Source organism: Triturus cristatus, chromosome 12 (assembly GCF_964204655.1).
Source record: "Triturus cristatus chromosome 12, aTriCri1.1, whole genome shotgun sequence".
In the NCBI taxonomy this organism is placed as follows: Eukaryota; Metazoa; Chordata; class Amphibia; order Caudata; family Salamandridae; genus Triturus; species Triturus cristatus.
The window spans coordinates 115,007,941-115,018,701 of NC_140595.1; positions in this window are offsets into that span (position 1 = coordinate 115,007,941).

Here is a 10,761-nt window from a genome sequence, read left to right on the forward strand (position 1 = left end):
GGAGCTTCTTCTCTACTATCAACTGCGGTCTGCATGCAAGGGCAGGTACCCTATGTTTCCAGATGCTCCGCCGACGCTTGCGGCCCTGGAGGACGTACTCTCGAATTCCTCCGCGCGCAAACTGATCACACGTATCTATAGAGCTACTCAAAACACAGCTCAGGTTGTGCACACTGACTCTAGATCCTCGTGGGAATATGAAGCGGGTATATCTATTACCGAGAAACAGTGGGAGTACTGTTGCTCCCAACTTGAAAACCTATCCCCTAATTATAGGCTGCGGTTGGTACACTTCAACTATCTGCACCGGACTTACCGTACGCCCATACAACTGTGTAGGATGGGACTGCGGTCTGATGCGAACTGTTGGAGATGCGGTGAGAAGGAGGCCACGTTCTATCACCTCGCATGGGTGTGTGGTCCCATACGCGACTTCTGGATTGCAGTCTTCAATACCGTGGGGCAGATTGTGGGGGTGGAACTGGAGCCGGACCCACTTGTGGCCCTCTTGGGATTCGTTAGAGATGTGCCTAAGGCCTCACGTAGGCTTGTGGCCCTTTTGCTATTACTTGCTAAGCGTCAAGTGGCGCTACACTGGAAGAAGACGATGCCGCCGAAAGTGGCGGCCTGGATAAGAGCGGCGGTGTACTGTAGGGAGCAGCTGACCTCATACTGCGCCGAAAGTGGCGGCCTGGATAAGAGCGGCGGTGTACTGTAGGGAGCAGCTGACCTCATACTGGGACCAGCTGCCACAGCGCTCGAGGCCTTTAGATATATGGCAGCCACTGGTAGATTGGTTGGCGAGGACGACAGCGTTGGAAGATGACTAGGCGGTCTGATTGTGGCTTTGGTGACGTGGCGAGGTTGGAGTTTGACTGTGGTGCGCTGTACGTGGTGATCCGCCTGACATAAGTGATCTGGGGCTTGGGACTCGCTTTCTGTGGGGGTTGTCAGTCGATTGCGTTGTCTGGGTGGGCTGTGGGCGCAGCGTGGAGGTGACTATGACATTTCGACTATTCATTGTTTGCTTCCTTTCGACTCGGGCTCTCTGTTAGTTTTGTTTTGTTTGGTTCATTGCAAAATGTTGTATTGCTGTTCAAATGTACGACCTCACATGCTTGGGCGAAGTGCCGCCTCGCAAACTAGCTGCCTGCCTCCGGGTTGTTGGCTGAATAGCAGTGTACTCTTCGATGGAATAATAAAGGTTTTGGAAAACAAAAACAAACAAAAAAAATATATATATCTCTGCAGCCGAAGACACCACAATACTCAGTCTTTTGCATCTGAACAAACCAACATAAGTTGAAAAAGTAGTAATGTACCTAGAGTTCTCTTCCAGTTCAAGCAGATACTATCCTTTGTTCAGGTCAAGATGGGAGAAAACTTTGGCTCCGTTCAGCTGCATGGTCATGTCCGCTAGGCGGGGACCAGGATGTCTCTCTCTCGATTGCTAGTTGGGCTGGTACATATGAACACAAATGCACACTGCACCTCCACTGTCCTTTTTTGGCACCACAATAAGAAACCCACTGCATAGGACCGGTGGAGCGTTCAATGAGGTTATGCTTCGACAATGTTTCTATTTCTTTCTCAACAGCTTCTTGTATGTGAAAAGTGACTCTGCTGAGCCGTTGGGCAACAGGGCGAATTTCCTCATTGATATGAAGTTGCACTTTCATTTTCTTGCGTCTTCCTAGGCCATGAAACGAAGGGAACGGACTCACAATTACAGACTGAGCACGGATGTTGTAGTTGAGACATCAGTTCCATATCAGTAGCAAAGCTAATTAGGTATGCACTAGATGAAGTGCCCTAAAGGGCCTGAATTGGAGCTTGCACCAATGTTGTTTCATTTTGCATGCTTGCTGTAAACGACTCGACTCTGTAACCGTTTAGAAGCAGCCCACATGTATACCTTCGTGTTTGACAGGGTAAGGCGTGGCACAGGAGATAAGGCTTTTGAACTTTTCTACTGGCATGATGTTAATCAACGCACTACTGTCTATGATGAATGTTATGGGGCAGCCAATCAACTTTAATGTAATTTTAGGTGAGTGTCCAAATGGATTTTGTTGCTTTGTTTGGTGACTTTTCTTTGATGTTTTAACTTCTTTGCAAGCAGCTAATCCTACATGGGCATGCTGTTCCTTAGTTGATATCAATGCATATCAGTCTTCTTTGCCAGCACTTGATAATGATGTTGAATAGCCTCTATATGATGAACTTGACAATAATAGACTGTACTTGGTTTCTACTTGTAATATCTGATGTTGCCTTGTGGGCATGATAAGAATGCTTCTGAAACCCTCTGGCGTACATTTTCTCTTCTCACTGTGATGCATTTAGTTCTCTTTTACTTTGCGGACCGTTATGAAGAGGTTGTCTTTCCCGCAGCCTTTGCATATCTGTCCAATGGCTGGACATTTCCCTTTATGGGGGGAAATGAAAACCCACATTGGAAGCATAACTTTCTTTTCTTCTGAGACGTCGACTTGTGTGCATTTATTTTGTGCTTATGCTTTCTTTTCATGATTAACATCGATTCATTACCCACTGTTGCTGGTTCCAAATCAGCAACTGGTCGATCTGCTCGTTCTTCTGCCCTTGCAGCCATTTGCATTTTCTCTAAACTGAGTGTCTCTCTTAAAGTGCGTCTCCTGAAGGAACCTCAAAGACAGCCATCAATGACTCCGAGGCGCATGGCTTTTTCATCATTAAAGTCACAGAACTTGCAGTCTTTGATAGGTGCATCGTCTCTCAACAAACTCATCCATCGTTCCACCAGCCTGTTTTCATGCTTGGTTGATGATGTACCTTTCATAGTCCGCATTCGGCATCGGATTGAACTTGGCTTCCAACACTTCTTTTGTCTTTCGGCACGATATTGCCTACGTTTGTGAGACTTTCTTGATTACTTCTTTCACTCCATCACCGGCAAGGTTTTTCAAATATTTAATGATTTTCTGATTGTGTTCTTCTTCTAGCGCATCTATGAACTCATCGAACCTTTCGATCCAAGCTGTCCACCTGGCATAGATGTTCCGTTTCCATGCTGTGTCAAATAGTGGTGGTGGCAGTAGGAATGTAGGCACAGTATATTTTGCGCTCCCTTCTACTGCCATTTTGAATATGTGCTGTTCAGGCAGCGTTCGTTGCACAGGATGCCACCTGAAGCTGCTGCACGCATGGGACTCGCTCCGTCACGTCTGATTCGAGGTTGTGTGGCACTTTAATCTCCTGTGCCAATAAGTAAGTTTCTGTTTTCGTACCTGGTCTTTACTGCCTTTCTTGTTTGCTTCGTATGGATGATAGCTCTGTGACTCCACATAAGCCAACCGCAGACTGCTTTGCATCGATTTGAGTGCACGTGGTATGCACAAGCAGTGTGCGGTACCTTTGCAAACTGTCAGGGAGAGCACCCTTGTTTCTTCAGGGCACGTATCCCCTACTCTGCACCAGTTGTAGCATCTTCCCCAGCCCAGGAGCATGTATATGAAAATGCCACACACGGACCTCTGTAAAAGATGTCTTTATTCTTCAACATACAATCACGCTCTGCATGTGTTGCGTCATAACTTTCATATCCACACCTTAACAACTCCCAACAGACTACGTAAATCCTGTTTAGAGTCCGCCCAGAATCACGAGGGTCCTGGCGTGCATAATATCAAAGCTATTACACTTTCCAGCACTGAATATTTGTTTACATAGGGTCTGGCACCCTTCAACGAAATGTGAAACCAGCAGACTGATGGACGCATAGCTCAATGAGGGAACTCATGACAGTGTAATGAAGACAGCAAGCTTGTAGCCCAACCAATCCAGTCTAGCACTGACACAAAGTTCTAACCCAAGTCTAATAAGCATTTGAAAAGTCAATAGGTCTGGATTTGGCCTTTTGCCTCTTTCCTTTTCCAAAAGGAGGGTTGCAAAGATAGGGTGCATAGATCAAGTTTCATAGATGGGGGTTACATAGACAGGGCCTCTGGAATTGTGCTGCCACAGCCATTTTCGCGTAATTGCTAACAGGATGTGCAACGTAATGCCAAATAATTTGCTTTTTCTTGCTGCATAATTTACTCAACCCTGCCGCCTAATTTGACCCTTATCTGCCACATAATTCCAGTTACCCTGTATATAGGACAGAACATTAGATTTACTGGCAAAGCTTCAATCAGTAACATAATAGTTACATGTCTATATAAGCATCAAGAGCTCTGAAAGCAAACTAGAAATATATACAAGCAGCACGTACAGGCACTCTGAAATCAAACTAAATCAGTTTACACATATAACTGTAGCCTCCAATTAAAATACATACCACCATGATATACAGGAGTGTCGGTTTACATGGACTTCATTGCACTTATACTAAATAGATGAGAACTTCATAAGGAACAGTTTCATATGGACACAATGTGTTATGCCGTGAAATAGAAGCAGTCAAATAAGCAAAGGGAACTCCAAAAGGAATTTACAACATGAGCAGCATTGAGGCACTCATAAGGCTGGAATGTGCCCTGGCTCACATAAAAACTGGCATGAGCTGGTAGAAAGTGCACAATTATCACATCTGAATCTAGATACAAACTAAACATGTAAATATGAAGAAACCACTTGTGTCTGGATGTGTGTGGCATTCTGACTGGAATCTCAGCGTGTAATGCAGAGCCTGTGACGTGCTGAGATTCCAGCAATTGACAGTTAGCCTGGGCTTTCTCATCAAAGAAGGAGCTTATTATCACTACTCAAATAAACATTCATTTATCAGGAACATGCCATGTGCGATTCATCCTTGGATGGTATACTGTTCACTTTTCTAAGGGCAGAATTGAGTCACTCACAGTGAAGTTAGCCAGGGGCTGAAGTTGCCTGTGCCACTGCTCCATGCAGTATTTGGAGGAAGGAAAATGTAAATGACGATAACAGGTAAATGGATGAGGAGAGCTGGCTGAAAGTCCTTTAAATTACATTATTCATATAATTTTGGTAAAATCAAAATGTCTCAATTAACTCTTACAAAAATAGTAGTCATTTTTAAAACAGTCCAATATTTGGGCACCTGCACAAGTCATGATTTTCTTTGACACCTGGGCACAATGTTGCACATTGTACGAGTACTATTCCTGGCCAACCAGTCTTGCAACACTGGCTGGACAGGAGCAGCTATTGGCTTCTTTTAGCCAGCCCAACAATCGCAATCTCTTCTGTTTATACAAATCAGTGACCTCTGAGAAGTGCAGACAACCAATAGTAGTACCTTCAAGCAGATGCAGCACAGAAGATGGTGACCAGCGAGTTGGGAAATGACGAATTTACAAAGGCATCACCGTAACGATTAACGGTACATACCAGCAGGGTATTAAACAAGTAATGGCAAAGCCATTATTTCTCGTCTTGGACACCTATTGCCTCTGCCAATGACTTTTGTTCCTGCAGTACAGAAAGGACACAGACATAGCACCAGTTTCATTTTGTATCCACCCACAAGCATCATGATAGTATAAGATGCAAGCAAATGAGAGTGACAATAAAGCTAACCATCGGTAAACAATAAGAGGGATTAAGCCCATCGTAAATTCTTGGTAAACTGACAGTAGGCCTTTTGCAACCATGTCTGGTAAATTCAAACAAAATATGCTAGTCTTTGTTGTCAATCAAGATGCACAACCACGGCAAGCAAACACTGGGCCAGGATACAGAGACGGTTGCTGTGGTGGAGCTTCAACTACCCAAATTTTTTCTTTCAAAGCTCCCACACAATTTGGTCAAACCCATATGTTCCGTCTTTTAGAAAAATAAGAAACGAATAGACAATTTCACCGAACAGCAAATGTTCCATTAGAAAAATAACGTAGCAGCTTTATGATAGTGTTTATGTTCATCAGATAATGCCCCATTCTCACCCTGCCAATTCCATCTTCCCAAAGCTTACAAGCAGAAATGTTAACATAACACACCTCTTATTGCTTCATACCTATACTATGCTCGTGCCAGCCTGCCTTGCCGGATACTGCCATTCTCACTCAGTGGCTTGCTTCTCTGCCTCATCTTCGGCTTGGATCGTCATTTGCTCCCAAAGTTTGTCGGCTCATCGTTTGGAGTTTCAGGGATTCGCCAGGCCCCTGGCCATACGCTGAGATATATATATATATATATATACACATACATACATACGTACATATACACACACACATATATATATATATATATATATATATACACACACACACACACACATATATATATAAACACACATATACCCCGACCCCTACCCTGAGCCCTAAAATGCCCCTAGGCCAAAATTGACCCGACCCCAGTCTCCTGCCCTGAGCCCTAAAATGGACCCCCAAGCCCAAAAAACTACCCTGATCCCTGCCCCCCGCCCTGAGCCTTAAAACAGCACCCCAGCCAAACAAGCATTTGCAATGTAATAGGTCTCGCATTACTGAAAGTTTTAGCTATTGGTGTTGCTAATAATAATGCAACTCCAATAGCTCAAACTTTTAGTAATGCAAGACCTATTGTATTGCAAATAATTGTTTTTCTATTGGGTTACTTTTGAAGCAATCGCGGCATCCACGCTTTAAAGCTAAAGCGCAGGTGCCACGATTGTATCAAAAGTAAAGAAATAGAAAAAAAAAGGTGTGCTGACACATTTTTTTTCTCTATTAACTTTGGAAGCTATCGTGGCACCCACGCTTTAGCTTAAGATGTTTAAAGCGAAAGCGTGGGTGCCGCCATTGCTTCAAAAGCAAACAAATGGAAAAGAAATGGCGGTTACACGCTTTATTTTTCTATTTATTACTTTTGGTGTAATTGCGGCATTCGTGCTTTAGCTTTAAACATCTTAAGCTAAAGCGCGGGTGCTGCGATTGTAACAAAAGTAAAGAAATAAAAAAGAACCATGCAGCCGCATTTATTATTTTTACTTTGGAAGCAACCGCGGCGCACCGCGCTTTAGCTTCAGATGTTTAATGCTAAAGCGCACTGCCACAATTGTAACAAAAGTAATGAACTTGGGGAAAAATGGCATGACAAAAGGCTAAAGTCAGTCACTTGAGCCCGCATCTCCACTTCATGCTTTAAAGCTGCCTTTGTTACTGATTATAAGGCGTACCGCGCGGCTTAAAAAATGGATGACAAAATAGAGGCGCGAGCCGCTTGGCTGCCATTGATGAAGAGTGTGCTGTTCTACTTAAAAAAATATTTATTAATAAATATGGTTTGGCGAGCCGCGCACATGACAAGAAAGGGTCGTGTGCAGCGTCACTGGGCAGTTAAACCGCATGCTGGGTTGCAGAAGGGTGAGAGCTGTACTGCCTGCAAGAGCAGCAAGGAGAAAGTCATTACTAAAATAGTGCTCACAGGCTGCAATTAAAACATGTAGAGTAACAACACATGTAACAGGGCAGTCCTCATGGAAGTTTACAACAAGATAAAAGGCAGTATTAAGGAGGGGCTGCTAAGCCTACTGATCAATCAAAATCCACAAAGGACAGTAACAGGACCCAATAAAAAAAAGTGGGTGGAGAGTGGGCAGAGCTTAATTCCCATATCCTGAATACAGCATGTCTCGAAGAGACGGCGCAAGCGCTGCTTAGGCGAGACATAAAAACTACCATGACCCCAGCCCCCCACCAGGAGTCCTAAAATGCCCCCCCCCCACCAGAGTCCTGAAAACTGCCCCTCCACCTCTTTCTGAGCCCTAAAACTACCCACCCCCGAAAACGACCAGCCCCCCCAAGCCTTACTTACCAAGCTGCGTCACAGTCCTTCCTCTCCTTCTGATCCTTCCTGTAATTCTCCCCACCCATCCGATCTCTGGAACTAGATCACAGACTGCCTTAACCATGCATATGCGTGGTTAAGGCATGTGCGTTGTTAAGGCAAGCGGTGTTCCACTTGCGTGATAATGGCACACATGGTTAATGCCATTTCCCATTTTCAATGGCCAAAAGCTGCACCACAGTCCGCTGGACCTGGGAGTGTAATCAAAGTCCAGATTAGTCCCTCCAGAGGGACACTAAAGGATTTTGCACCAATCGTTGAGCCCGGAGACCAGAAGCCGGCTGCTGCTGACCCCATCGACCTCTGGAAGGAGGAATTTGTGGGATCCTGATCTCTGTGGCAAAGTCGCCCCACATCACCCGTGGACCGATGAACCACCACAAAGGCACCCCCGTAGACCGCTTCACAACCAGAGAATCCTTAAGCATCTTTTCATATTGCATCCCCATCACCAGGACCACTCCATTATAGTCTATGGTGGTCGTGCTGTAAAGAGTTGAACTGGACTGAAAAACACTCTAGTGGCCAGGTAACTGTCCAAGCCTACCCCATTAGCCCCCTAGACCTCCATCCTGTCAGATTTGGTCACCCAAGCCAGGCTGGAATAGTCAAACTAACTTTTACAAACTTTAAAAAAAGTTTGCAAACTTTTTGTTGACCAATGTTTGTTTGCAATTGAAATTAAAAGTGATAACATCTTTGAAAAATATCTCCTGAACCCTTGTTTCGATTTTGCCGATCTTGCACTCTAAAAAAAAAAATCACAAAATTACACGTTTTATAAATTGAGGTCACGTTTCTTTCGTGTTTTGTGGCTTTTTTTCTTTGTTTGATACTGTTAAATGCATTACACTGGAGTTCATTTGTTCAAGCCTTGCTGCTCGAAACCCGTAGCTATCAGGGGTGGGCTTGAGGTTGATCAAAAGGAGCCTGACTGGATCCAATAATGGTTTTCCGAGTCTATTCCACGATAAGGCCCTACAGCCATATCATATAATTTACCCAGATCCTCACAGATACTGATTCTACTAAAAAACTTAAGCTTCTCCCGCTTTGACAAACTGTGATTAAGTGGTTACCATTACAAAGAACCACCCCCCCTGAACAGAACCCTTGCAAATATAGAAGCCCAAAAGCCACCTTGTTAAAAAACATTAACCATCAGGCTGATAAACACTCTGCGGCAGACAAGTCGGCACTTTATCAGCTATCTAGGAAAGTAGTCAAAATGCTCAACATCTGCAGGAGAATATGCCGGGAACAGATGGAGACTCACTAAAGTACACTAAAACTGAAAAGGGAATTTCCACACCATCACATAAGGTCAACACCTGTTTTGGAGCCGCAATGCTGGAATGAAGAGGTCAGAGATGGGATACTTTAGATGAGCGATGTCTTTGTGTCCTGATGCTGTATTAACCTGAGGTGCTAGTGTCAGGAACAAGGTGCACAGGGTGAGCTGGAAGGAGGAGATGGTGATCCAGAGCTTTTTTATGTGGGATAAACAGACAATGAATGAAGTGCAACGGCAGTGTTTTTTTTGCTGGGCGCCTAATGCTGGTTCAAGTGTGTCTGCAGCAACGTGGTGCATTACTGAAGTAAGGTACACTGGCAGAACAAGAAAGTGAGGTACATTGGAAAAGAGCGAAAAGTTGGACTGGGGGTGTCTGGTATAAAGAGGCTGCAGCCGTTCTAGGAGCCACAAGTCACACAACAGCAGCAAATGAAACCGCACAACATTCAAAGAACTGGAAGTTTCTTCAACATCTGTTTGAGATGCGGCTGAAGTAAGCATTTTCATATAAAGCCAGCACAACCATTCCTAAGAAGAGGGGATTGTACCCTCTTCCACCCACACCCACTGAAAAAAGAAATTGAGGAATCCACACCTTGACCCTGGAGCCATCAGACTGTAGGGCAGGAGGAGTCGCCTGGCATCTTTCACACACAAATTGGCCAGAGCATTCAGAGGCCAATAAGATGGATGGAAACAGGGTAAGGGGACGGTAACTCAGTCAGCCCCTTCTCATATTGTTATTTGAAGATTCTGGTTGCAGTTTGAGTATCCCTTGAACATGCAACTTAAAGGGCAGCTAAATTAGATGGGGTGGGGCATACAAGCATGGCAGGTGGTGGGAAACGGTGGGTTGGGTAGGACAGAGGCAGTGTGAGCTACAGAGTAGAGCTCTTCCTCAGGTGTGCATGGAGTGGTAGGGTGGAAGAAGAGCTCCTCAGTTTCACAGACTGGGGGCCTCTCCCTAGCTGTTTGATGGAAGAGTTCAGGATGGTCAGAACTTGTAGAGATTGAACAGATTTCCAACCCCCTACAGAGAATAAGAACTTCTCTCGAGTTGTTGCAAGTTTAATTGGCATGGGGGTACCTTTATCACAGAAGATTAGTCTTTTTCGCTTGTATTTAAAAAGGGAATGCTTAGTGTACGGGGACTGGTTTTCTTCCTTGGTGCTTTATGGTTTTTGGAGTAGGGCACTTTTTAGTTGTTGTAGGTTAAAGGGGGAGGTGGTGTTCTTGTGGTACAGAGGGCATGACTTCTCTCCCAGGTCTGTGGTATGAAGGAAAGAGGAGGCAGAGTTCTTCGGCTATGGAAGGCAGTTTCTTTCACGGTTTTGACAGGAGACATTAGAGGGTTACGTTTTTAAGATATATATGGCAACCTTTTTTTAGGTCTCGCCTGACCCAGCGCATGCGCTGGTCTGGCGAGACATTTTGTGAGGGCTCCAAAAAGTGCTACCAGGCCAGCCTAGAGCTACAGTGCATGTGCGCGGGCGTCGCACTTTACCGCGATTACTTTCACTTTCGCGGCCGCTTTGACTTTGATCCGATCACTTTCGTGGCCTCACCAGCACTTCGATGTTCTCCGTGAGGCTTCAATAGATTGCAGCAGTTAAAACAAGCATTGGCATAGCCAATAGGTTTCGCTTTTGGGACCTTATAAGTGTTTAGTTATGCAA